The sequence below is a fragment of the Tursiops truncatus genome, chromosome X, assembly GCF_011762595.2.
Source record: "Tursiops truncatus isolate mTurTru1 chromosome X, mTurTru1.mat.Y, whole genome shotgun sequence".
Classification (NCBI taxonomy): Eukaryota; Metazoa; Chordata; class Mammalia; order Artiodactyla; family Delphinidae; genus Tursiops; species Tursiops truncatus.
This window is the reverse complement of record NC_047055.1, coordinates 26,165,714-26,179,499: the sequence shown is the minus strand read 5'-3', so window position 1 is coordinate 26,179,499 and position 13,786 is coordinate 26,165,714.

The following is a 13,786-nucleotide window of genomic DNA, read 5'->3' as shown; positions in this document are numbered from 1 at the left end:
TATGTTCATAATTGTTATATCTTCTTGGTTAATTGACTATTTTATCAATATACTAGGTCCTTTTTATCTCTTATAACAGTTTTGATATGCAGTTTATTTTGTCTGATACCAGTATACCTTCCCTCTTTTGGCTGTTATTTGCATGGAATATCTTTTTCCATCCTTTCACTTTCTACTTATTTGTGTCTTTATATTGTAAGTGATTATCTTGTAGACCCCATATAATTGGATCATGGCTTTTGTTTTTTATTCATTTTATCAATCTATAACTTTTGATTATGGAGTTGGTAATCCCCTTATATTTAAATTAAATACTGATAAAGAAGGACTTACTTTTACGATTTTATTTGTTTTCTATATGTCTCATAGTTTTTGTTGGTGGTGGTCTTTATTTCTTCTATTACCCCTTTGTTGTGTGTTTATTGATTTTGTAGTGAGACATTTAGATTCCCTTATAATTTTCTTTTGAGTACATTCTATAGGTATTTTCTTTATGGTTACCATGAGGAATTACATATAACAACTTAAAGTTGTAACAACATAATTTGAATTGATACCAAATTAACTTCAGTTGCATATAAAATTCTACAGCTCTCTCCTCATCACTTTATGTAAATGATATCACAAATTGCATCTTTATACATTGTGTATCCATTATCATAGGTTATAATTATTTTTATGCTTCTGTCTCTTAAATCCTGTAGAAAATCAAAATTGAACTTAAAGACTAAAACAATAATACTTTTTTGTTTTTTATTTTTGTTTTATATTTGTCTTGTTTTGTTTTTTATATTTGTCTGTGTATTTAACCTTGCCAGAGGTATTTATATCTTTATATGGCTTTGAGTTACTGTCTACTGTCCATTCACTTCAACTTGAAGGATTCCCTTAAGCACTTTCTATAGGGCACACCTAGAGGTAATGGATTCCTTTTGCTTTTGTTTATCTGGGAGTGTCTTGATTTCTCTCTCATTTTTGAAGGACATTTTTGCTGGATATAGAATTCTTTGTTTACAGTTTTTTCTTCTTCCAGCACTTTAAATATATTCTCCTGCTGCCTTCTGGCTTCTGCTGATAAATCAGCTGATAATTTTTGTTTGTTTGTTTGTTTTTGTTTCTTTTTTTAAATTAATTTTATTGGAGTATGGTTGCTTTACAATGTTGTGTTAGCCTCCATTGCACAACAAAATGAATCTCAGCTGATAATCTTATTGAGAACTCCTTGTATGTGACAAATCATTTATCGCTTCTGCTCTCAAGATTCTCTCTTCATCTTTGGCTTTGACAGTTTCTTTATAATGTGTCTTGGTGTGACTAATTTTGGATTTATCATGTTTATATTTTATTGAGCTTCTTGGAATTGTAAATTTATATCTTTCCCCAAATTCGGAAAGTTTTTGGCCAATATTTTTTGAAATAAATTCTCTGTTCCTTTCTCTTTCTCTTCTGGGACTTCCTTAATGCATACAGTGGTCCTCTTGATGGTATCCCAAATGTCCTTTAGGATCTGTCATTCTTCTTTACTTTTTATCATTCTGCTCCTCAGACATGATAATTTCAATTGTCCTGTGTTCAAGGTCAATGATTCTGTGTTCTGTTTGCCAAAATCTGTTAAACTGCTCTATTGAATTTTTCAATTCAGTTATTATATTTCTTATCTCTATAATTTCTGTTTTGTCCCTTTTTATGATTTCTATCACTTTGTAGTTATTCTCATTTTTTATATATCATTTTCCTGATTTCTTTTGAAATTCTTTTTCCTTTTCTTTTTTAGCCCTTTGAGTATATTTAAAACAGACATTTTAAAGTCTTTGTTTATTAATTCTGATGTCTTTGCCTCCTCATGTACATTTTTTGCCAATTTTGTTTTCTTACTCTTGAATGGACCATGATTTCTTATTTCTTTGTATGCCTTGTGATTTTGTTGTTGAAAATTGGGCATTTGAAAGAAAGCAGCCAACTCTCTCAGACTTTGCATATAGGCTCTGTGGATAGTCTGTATTTGGATACTCTGTATTGAATAGTCTGTATTTGGTGGTGAAAAAATGGAAGTTTTCAGAGAAAATGCCCATCCTTCTCAAAAGTTCACAGTAATTGTCAATGTTTTCAGGCAATTTTTCAAAACTGGCTGGCTTGAGAAAGTGGTACACAGGGAAATAGTATCAACCTAAATCCTAAATCCGGATATAGAGAAAGGCAGAAAGAATACAGATACACTGAACATTGTGGTACATGTATCTTTTCGAATTATGGTTTTCTCAGGGTATGTGCCCAGTAGTGGGATTGCTGGGCCTTATGGTGATTCTATTTTTACTTTCTTAAGGAATCTCCATACTGTTCTCCATAGTGGCTGTATCAATTTACATTCCCACCAACAGTGCAGACACCCTCTCCAGCATTTATTGTTTGTAGATTTTTTGATGATGGCCATTCTGACTGGTGTGAGGTGATACTTCATTGTGGTTTTAATTTACATTTCTGTAATGATTAGTGATGTTGAGCATCTTTTCATGTGTTTGTTGGCCATCTATATGCCTTCTTTGGAAAAATGTCTATTTAGGTCTTCTGCCCATTTTTGGATTGGGTTGTTTTTTTTTGATATTGAGCTGCATGAGCTGCTTGTATATTTTGGAGATTAATCCTCTGTCAGTTGCTTTGTTTGCAAATATATTTTCCCATTCTGAGGGTTGTCTTTTTGTATTGTTTGGTTATGGTTTCCTTTGCTGTGCAAAAGCTTTGAAGTTTCATTAGGTCCCATTTGTTTATTTTTGTTTTTATTTCCAATACTCTAGGAGGTGGGTCAAAAATGGTCTTGCTGTGAACACTGTCATAGAGTGTTCTGCCTATGTTTTCCTCAAAGAGTTTTATAGTGTCTGGCCTTACATTTAGGTCTTTAATCCATTTTGAGTGTTCACTGCAGCACTATTTACAATAGCCAGGACATGGAAACAACCTATATATCTATTGACAGATGAATGGATAAAGATGTGGCACATATATAGAGTGGAATATTAACCATAAAAAGGAACGAAATTGAGTTATTTGTAGTGAGGTGGATCGGCCTAGAGTCTGTCATGCAGAGTGAAGTAAGTCAGAAAGAGAAAAACAAATACCTTATGCTAATGCATATATATGGAATCTAGAAAAACGGGTACTGATGAACCTAGTGGTAGGGCAGGAATAAAAATGCAAACATTGGGAATGGACTTGAGGACATGGGGGGAAGGGGAGGCTGGGACATAGTGAGAGAGTAGCATTGACATATATACACTACCAAATGTAAAATAGGCTAGTGGGAAGCTGCTGCGTAGCACAGGGAGATCAGCTCAGTGATTTGTGATGACCTAGAGGGGTGGGATATGGACGGTGGGAGGGAGGCTCAAAAGGAAGGGGATATATATGTGCATATAGCTGATTCACTTTGTTGTACAGCAGAAACTAACACAACATTGTAAAGCAATTATACTCCAATAAAGATGTATTTTAAAAAGTTAAAAAAAATAAAACTCATCACTCAAAAAAAAGAATACACACACATATACATACACACATATACATATATATTCATTCTAGAGACAACCCATATCTTAGGTGGGTTCTATCCATTACTTCTTATTAGAGAGCATGATTAAGGCTACTCATATCTCTTCAGAGAATATATGTCTACATGCATAAACGATGAACATTCTAGGACCTATAACAGAATAAAGTGATTATATTTATTTTGTACAATAATAATATGGTACACACTAAAGGTTATGTAGCCTGGTCATGAGATGCTAAGCATGAAGGACAAGCCTGTCACATGTCCATTAATCTAAGTCAAATATTTAAAATAAAGACAACAAATAACAGACAAAAATAATTGATTTCTGAAACACAAATAGATCTCCAAGTGGTGTCAGAATCTAGGGTTAAAGAATTAGTGTGACAGGGAAGGGCTCTCTGGAGTTTGCTGGAGAAGTCTATACTGTAGTTACTCCAATAGTTGTCAGATGGTTTCTGTGGGCATTGAAATCAAAGCAACTGCAGCCTACTTTCCTCAATTCATTTCTATTCATTCCAGTGTAATTAATTTTAATGAATTGATTACCCACTGGGTTGCTATGGGCTATGATCTATTTTACTTTTTTTATGAATGTGGTTGGAAAGTTCAAAATCACATGAAAATGACTGAAGGGAAATAAGCAAGACCAATCTTTCTAACCCATTCCCATGGTACTTACCAGAAAGGGACCATATTATCGCTGGAGTTATTTAATATAGTGGATAAAGTTCATGTGAACTTTTTGTAACATCTCTGATATCATTAGAAGTGCATGCTGTTTACTAAATTGGACACAAATATCATTCATGAAATAAAACAACTGAGCCAGTCCTAAAAGAGTCTCCTCAGTTGGATTTGGAATATGAACAATTTGCTGAAATTAAAACACTAAATTTCTTAAATGATTTTGGAAGATCAGGTTCAATCCAAAAATTCTGTTCAGAAATTCAAGTGAATGACAAGTCGATTGGTCACTGGTGATTTCCAATCAAATAGCTCAGATTTTCCCTCAGGGAATCTGCTCCAGATATGTCTGTTTCCTTTGATAAATATGTTTTTCATCACATGCAAACCCCATGGTTATCTATTAGAATAAAATTCACCATGGGTGTTCTTACAGGATGCAGCAGGCAAAATGAGTAGATTTAACCTGACTTTGCAATTTGTTTCTTTTTTTTTAGCTATCTTCAGCATTGAGACATATCTTTTTAATATTTCAATTTTTTAACTTCCCTATAGAAAACCTTTCAAATTTCCCTCCCAAATAGAATGTATCTAGCTCTTGGTTGTCCTATGTATGAATGAGAGGACAGAATCAGAGACATCCATATGGAACTCCCAAATCTGTCATATTACACAACATAGCACATGGTCCTTGAACACTTCTCAGCCACCTTAGAAGATTCCTGTGCTGATGGGGTATGGTGGTTTTCTATTGTGTCAACCTAGCTAAACTCAAACCCTATATAGTTCTGGATTTGAGTTTAACAGAGTAATTTGGACAAAATTTGTAAGGTAGGAGTGAGTCACCTAGTCGGCATGGGGCTACAGCTGGACCCACAGCTCTCCAGTGTCCACCAGATCTCCACCTTGAACTTCTCCAAGTCCTGACCCAAGCATGTATGTAGCTCCATGGCAAGGACATCAACTCATTCTTCAGGTCACCTGTGTTGTTGAGGACAGAGGTGATAGGGACAAACATGGGTTTCAGTTTGTCCTTATAAATTCTAATTTGTCCTCATTGACTCCATTTTGTTCTCATGGATTCCAGTTCATTGATACTCTCCTCTTTTGGACATTCAGCCTTTTCCCCAACTATTGGCCCTGCTGATTGTAGCAACTTTACACATACCACCAGATACAGAGGCAACACAGACATTTTTCTGTTTTTACAATTTCATAAGAACTAACCTCTATAGTAAACCGCTTATTTTGTAACACTCATAGTGATTCTGTATCTCTGATTAAGACCTAACTGACACACTGTGTTATACATAAGATACATTGTCTTTAATGAAAGAAGATGCTAGCACAATCCATATTACCATTGCCTTTCTGGACAATTTTTGAGTAACACTATAACATGTTTGGTACAGAAATTTATGTATGGGAGATAGTTTCCAAATACTAATTCTATAAGAAATATAAGCTACTGCTCTTCCATTTACTGGCTAGGATATTTGGCATTCTTTTAAATGAAGATCTTACTATTTCATAGCCCAGGGCAATGCTTTGACCTTTTCAATATTCCATAATTAGATTGGCTGCAATTCTACTTTGCCTCCTGTTTACAGCCTAAGCAGCCTCTGGGAAAGGGGCAGAGTGGCCAGCTGTTCACAGTTGAAAATATTTTAAAGGTCAAATAAATAGAGCATTTCAACTGTCTATTCTACTGAAATGTATTCAGTTTTGTCAGAGGAATCTAAAGAATCAGGAAATATACTCTCCGTAGAACAAAGCTGAAATCATGAAATTTTGCTATTGCACTTAAGAAATTTCTCAACTGACCTAGGTAAATGTCTATACCCTTAGACAAAGGGAGGTATGCTTCTCAAACTATTTTGGCTTGTGCCTTTTCTGGGTCACCCCTCCTCCCACTCACAGCTTACCTCTCTCTATTTATTACTATGAAAATAAGATACCTCAACAAAATTTAAAGAGAAGTCTTATGCTTCCCTCTAGTAAGGCAAATGAAACTATGTCTGATTTTTAAGAGATAGTCGTATTTCAAGAAATGCAAATGTTAACTGGATTGTTCTAGTTAACAGAACTTGTGGGTTTAACCATAATTTTTATGCTTCATTATTTGTTTCTCAATTATCTAAACAAATTGTCCTCATAGCAAGTAGATTCTAATGAATATCATTTAATGCTGCCTTGATAATTGGGACAATCATATTAATATTAACAGTCATCTTCTAGTATTAGATTTGGAGGATCCACTTTTGGATTGAATTCCTGAAAGAAGTACTGACCTGAGTATAATCTGAAAGTTTTGTTGTTGTTTCTTTGTTTTCCTTGATTTTAACTCAGCCAAATAATAAGAAAACTAGTTTATAGCAGGGATATTTCTCTCTCTCTAGTAAATATCCAAAATCTCTTCACTGATAGATAAATATTCTGGTTGTCTTGGTCCCAGATAATTGAGATTTAACATATTAGAGGTAAATATAGTTACTGTTGCTTAAATTTGAAAACCAAAAATATACGTTGGTATACATGAAAAATTTTTCAAGAGATGATGAAAGAAAAGGGGTTGTTTAATCAGCAGTGCCATTGCTTATTTTACTGAATGGAGCTTTTAAATTAAATTAAAATTTTTTGTAAGATTAATATTTTTCCAGGATTAAAATTTGCCTTTGTGTCAATGTATTACTGTGGAAAATGGGGTTATTTCTGAGAAAAATTAGGTACCTTGCCAAACTATCTGGACATCGGAACTTCAGGGAGAGAGCTGTTATCTGATCTACCTCAGGAAATAATCCTTAGTGAGGCTTGATAACTGTACCTTGAGAAAAGATGTGGGAAGGGAATGGGAGAAGATTCACAGTCTCTCCAAGGCCTGGAGTAGTTTAGAGAAGCTAAGGGCATGTTGCTGCAGTGTTACATAATCATGCTTCCATAGGAGACTCTGATCGATGTTATGGCAAGAACTACAAGTTAATAACTTTCACAGGGGTTACCAGTTTGTCTGGGAGAGTAGAGTAGAACAACCTGGAGAAGCCCTGCAAAAAGCCTGCTATTACATAGTTATAGAAGGTCCAGGGAAACACGGCCATAAAAAATTACTGCTCGAAAAACATCATTAGGAGTGCTAGGAGTCATGCACACAAAGGAGAACTACTGAGACTTTGTCTAAAATAGGGCCTGCTCTGAGACACACAAGCATATAAATCCTAGTGGATGTCCAGAAGTCACCTGACCTGGGCTTTTGGGGCCATTCACCAAGGGTAAGATTGTCACTGAGATAGTAAAAGTCTTCTAAGATCAACATAGTCAAAGAAAGATTTGATATGCTTTGCCTAGTATGGAAATGACAGTAATTGACGACTATTGTGGTTCTAGACATGTCATACAATAAGAAAGAGCAGATACTATAAAAAAGAGCCCTTATAAACTTTTCACCCATGGATAAGTAGCATCCATTCCTTGCTTGAAATACTAGATTCCTTTTCTATTCCTTTAGGATACGCCAGTGTTAGGCAAGGATTTGCTGGGCATAATCCTTTATTGGGAAATTTACCAGTAGTGTTAACAAGGGCACAAATTTCCTTTCAAATGTGCTAGAAATAGAGTTGAGATTAAGCAATTCCAGACTATAGCTTAATTCCCACAGTGAGGTACTGGGAAGATTTAATGCAACCCTAAAGGGAATAATTAAGCATGTGGCTAATCATGCTAATAATTTAGATGAGAAGTTTTATCACTTCTGTCATTTACATATAGAGAGATCTCGTAGGGATTATTTCGTGTTTTATAAGTCAGAATTATACATGGGAGAAAAGGGGGGGTCCTTTTAACTCAATAACTAGACTTTCCATACTAGAACATAATACTAAATTGTAGAATCAGATATATATAGATAATCTTGTATATATAAAAATATTATATATAATTTTAAGGTAAATTATTTTAAGTATCAATTTGATAATAATGTAGAGCTTATTATAGTCATGATTCATATAACTTCTTAGAGGTGTCAGACATCATTTATTATTCAAACTATCCTCTGATTTATATACCATGATTTAAAAATTTTAAGATTAATATATATTAACTGAAAATGACACTATATATTTATAGATACACAATTGTATATATAGCATTATTTATACATATATGATTTGTATATACTGTACTATACTATCATATTAATATTGATACCAAATGTCAACTTGTTTCCAGATACCAGAATTTAGTTAGGGAGACTTCTCACTATTGGACAAGTGAAAACAAAAATCAAAGGTTCAAAAACAATTGAAACATATTTTTATATACTGAAAATGGCCATTGAAATGAGTAAGTTGAAGATGAGAAACATGCAAAAAGACTACAATTTACCAGAAGGAAGAGAAACTTTCAGAGTATAATATGCCAGTAATACAATAAGTTAAACATTAAACACCAATGGAAAAAAATGTGCCTTTTGAAGGAAAACAAAAGTATGGAAATTTACTAGCAAACTAAAGGCCATAAAATTATAAAACAATAATTAAAATTGTTGAAAGGGGGAAGGATGATATTCCTGCCCCTTTATAAAGGTAAGTTGAAGATTACTAGAGAGGTCCATCTATGATTTCAAGCTAGCTAGATGAAAAGTCTTATGCAGTTTCTCTCGAATAAGTCACCAGAGAAACCTGAAATAGCGTATGTGAATTAAGCTGAATTCATTCTACTTAAATATTAGTAAACAACAGAATTACCTAAGGGTTTTTAAAAATGTGTAATTATTGAGCTTTACCACTGCAGATGCTGATTTAATGGGTCTGTTATAGAACCCAGGATTATACTTTTTTTTTTCAGTACGCGGGCCACTCACTGTTGTGGCCTCTCCCGTTGCGGAGCACAGGCTCCGGACGTGCAGGCTCAGCGGCCATGGCTCAGGGGCCCAGCCGCTCCGCGGCATGTGGGATCTTCCCGAACCAGGGCACAAACCCGTGTCCCCACATCAGCAGGTGGACTCTCAACCACTGTGCCCCCAGGGAAGCCCTCTTTCCCATCTTAAAAATTGGTAGAAATGTCTCTTTTTACTTTAAAGTCTTGGATTTTTTTTTTTTTTTTTTTTTTTTTGCGGTACGCGGGCCTCTCACTGTTGTGGCCTCTCCCGTTGCGGAGCACAGGCTCCGGATGCGCAGGCTCAGCGGCCATGGGTCACGGGCCCAGCCGCTCCGCGGCATGTTGCATCTTCCCGGACCAGGGCACGAACCCGTGTCTCCTGCATCAGCAGGCGGACTCTCAACCACTGCGCCACCAGGGAAGCCCCAGGATTATACTTTTTTTAAAAAAACTCCTGGTTATCATACTGGAGAGAATCCAACTAGAAAATTTCAGACACATTAAAAACCTCGGAAAGTCTTACTTTGGATTCACCACAAGATCAGATGGCTGGAGAAACCCAAAATCAAAGGACAAATAAATCATTGGCATTTTTGTTCATCTCCTGGGAAGATAACTTCTGAAGTAATGAAGCTAGTCTGAGTCCAGTAGTATTGTTTACAGCAAATATTTTTCATTTTAATGTAGTCCAATTTATGTTTTGTAACGTGTAAGAAAGAGTTATGACTGTGCTAAGAGAGATCATAGATGTACTTCACTCAAAACCATGAAGAACCAATTTGGCTATCTATAAAGAAGGGAAGATAATCCAATTATGGTGCCAATTTTTAGAATGAATGAAAATGTTTTAGATTAAATCACAATAGTGGTAAGAAACTAAAATAATTAATCAAACATTTTAGAATTTTTTTATCTCCCTTGATCTTGTTTCCAAATAGAAGACATATTAAGTCCTGTATGTATCATAGATAATTGAATTCCATAACAATGCTTGATGTGCATTTTATGACCAAAATTAATGCACTATTTGATCAGTTGCAAACTACTAAAATTATTTCAACTATAGATTGTAGTAATGGCTATTTACAAATAAGGTTTATTGAGATATAATTCATATACCATAAAATGCACTCATTTAAATTTTACAATTCAATAGCTTTAAATATAAACACAGAGTTGAACAACCCTAATCATATCTAACTTCAGAAGTTTCTCATCACCCCAAAGAGAAACCCGATACACATTACCAGATATTCCCCATTCTACCCCACATCCCTCTCGGCCTGAGGCAGACAGTAATATACTGAATACCTCTATAGAATTATCTATTAATTCTATTTTATATAAATGGAATCATACAATATTGGTCTTTTGTGACTCACTTCTTTCATATAGCAAATTGTTTTCAACGTTCAGCCAAGTTGTAACATGTATCACTACTTCATATATTTTTATTGCCAGATAATAATCCATTATATGTTTAGATCATATTTTAGGTGGTTTTCACATTATGGATATTATGAATAATAATGCTTTAAATATTTGCATACAAGTTTTGTTTATGTTTTCATATACCAAGAAGCTAAATTGCTGGGTTATATGGATAAACCATTTTACAGTACCACTAACAATTAATATGTTTTTCTTCACATCCCAACCAACACTTCTTAGTGTCTATTTTATTGCAACCATCCTAGTGAATATGGATTTGTACCTCGTTGTGGTTTTTTTTTAAACATATTTATTGGAGTATAATTGCTTTACAATGGTGTGTTAGTTTCTACTGCATAACAAAGTAAATCAGCTATATGTATACATATATCCCCATATCCCCTCCCTCTTGCGTCTCCCTCCCAACCTCCCTATCCTACCCTTCTAGGTGGTCACAAAGCACCAAGCTGATCTCCCTGTGCTATGTGGCTGCTTCCCACTAGCTATCTATTTTACATTTGGTAGTGCATATATGTCAATGCCACTATTTCACTTCGTCCCAGCTTACCCTTCACCCTCCCGTGCCTCTAGTATCATTCTCTATGTTTGCATCTTTATTCCTGTCCTGGCCCTAGGTTCTTCGAAACCATCTTTTTTTTTTTTTTAGATTCGATATATATGTGTGAGCATATGGTATTTGTTTTTCTCTTTCTGACCTACTTCACTCTGTATGACAGATTCTAGGCCCATCCACCTCACTACAAATAACTCAATTTCGTTTCCTTCTATGACTGAGTAATATTCCATTATATATATGTGCCACATCTTCTTTATCAGTTCATCTGTCAATGGACACTTAGGTTGATTCCATGTCCTGGCTATAGTAAATAGTGCTGCAATGAACACTGGGGCACATGTATTATTTCAAATCATGGTTTTCTCCAGATATATGCCCAGGAGTGGAATTGCTGGATCCTATAGTATTTCTATTTTTAGTTTTTTAAGGAACTCACATACTGTTCTCCATAGTGGTTGTACCAATTTACATTCCCACCAACAGTGTAGGATGGTATGCTTTTCTCCACACCCTCTGCAGCATTTATTGTTTGTAGAATTTTTGATGATGACCATTCTGATGGGTGTGAGCTGATACCTCATTGTAGTGTTGATTTCCTTTTCTCTAATGATTAGTGATGTTGAGCATCCTTTCATGTGTTTGTTGGCAATCTGTATAGCTTCTTTGGAGAAATGTCTATTTAGGTCTTCTGCCCATTTTTGGATTGGGTTGTTTTTTTGGTATTGAGCTGCATGAGTTGCCTGTATATTTTGGAGATTAATCCTTTGTCAGTTGCTTCATTTGCAAATATTTTCATCCATTCTAAGGGTTGTCTTTTCATCTTGTTCATGGTTTCCTTTGCTGTGCAAAAGCTTTTAAGTTTCATTAGGTCCCATTTGTTTATTTTTGTTTTCATTTCCATTTGTCTAGCAGGTGGGTCAAAGAGGATCTTGAGGTGATTTATGTTATAGAGTGTTCTGCCTATGTTTTCCTCTATGAGTTTTATGGTGTCTAGCCTTACATTCAATTCTTTAATCCATTTTGAGTTTATTTTTGTGTATGGTGTTAAGAAGTGTTCTAACTTCATTCTTTTACATGCAGCTGTCCAGTTTTCCCAGCACCACTTATTGAAGAGGCTGTCTTTGCTCCATTGTATATTCTTGCCTCCTTTATCAAAGATAAGGTGACCATATGTGTGTGGGTTTACCTCTGGGCTTTCTATCCTGTTCCATTGATCTATATTTCTGTTTTTGTGCCAGTACCATACTGTCTTGATTACTGTAGCTTTGTAGTATAATCCGAAGTCAGGGAGCCTGATTTCTCCAGCTCCCTTTTTCTTTCTCAAGATAGCTTTGGCTATTCGGGGTCTTTTGTGTTTCCATACAAATTGTGAAATTTTTTGTTCTAGTTCTGTGAAAAATGTCATTGGTAGTTTGACAGGGATTGCGTTGAATCTGTAGATTGCTTTAGGTAGTATAGTCATTTCCACAATGTTGATCCTTCCAATCCAAGAACATGGTATTTCTCTCTGTCTGTTTGTATAATCTTTAATTTCTTTCATCAGTGTCTTATAGTTTTCGGCATACAGGACTTGTGTCTCCTTAGGTAGGTTTATTCCTAGGTATTTTATTCTTTTTGTTGAAATGGTAAATGGGAGTGTTTCCTTAATTTCTCTTACAGATTTTCATCATTAATGTATAGGAGCACAAGAGATTTCTGTGCATTAATTTTGTACTCTGCTACTTTACCAAATTCATTGATTATTCCTAGTAGTTTGCTAGTAGCATCTTGAGGAATCTCTATGTATCTTATCATATCATGTGCAAACAGTGCCAGTTTTACTTTTTCTTTTCCAGTTTGGATTCCTTTATTTCTTTTTGTTCTCTGATTGCTGTGGCTAAAACTTCCAAAACTATGTTGAATAAGAGTGGTGAGAGTGGGCAACCTTGTCTTGTTCCTGATCTTAGTGGAAATGCTTTCATTCTTTCAGCATTGAGAATGATCTTGGCTGTGGGTTTGTCATATGTGGCCATATTATGTTGAGGTAAGTTCCCTTTATGCCTACTTTATGGAAGTTTCATATCATAAATTGGTGTTGAATTTTATCGAAAGCTTTTTCTGCATCTATTGAGATGATCATATTTTTTTCTCTCAATTTGTTTATATGGTGTATCACATTGATTGATTTGGATATATTGAAGAATCCTTGCATTCCTGGGATATTCTCCAGTTGATTATGGTGTATGATCCTTTTAATGTGCTGTTAGATTCTGTCTGCTAGTATTTTGTTGAGAATATTTGCATCTATGTTCATCAGTGATATTGGCCTGTAGTGACATCTTTGTAACATCTCTGTCTGGTTTTAGTATCAGGATGATGGTGGCCTTGTAGAATGATTTGGGAGTGTTCCTTCCTCTGCTATATTTTGGGAGAGTTGAGAAGGATAGGTGTTAGCTCTTCTCTAAATGTTTGATAGAATTCACCTGTGAAGCCATCTGGTTCTGGGCTTTTGTTTGTTCGAAGATTTTAATCACAGTTTCATTTTCACTGCTTGTGATTGGTGTGTTTATATTTTCTATTTCTTTCTGCTTCAGTCTCAGAAGTTGGTGCTCTTCTGAGAATTTGTCCATGTCTTCCAGGTTGTCCATTTTATTGGCATAGAGTTGCTTGTAGTAATCTCTCATGATGCTTTGTAT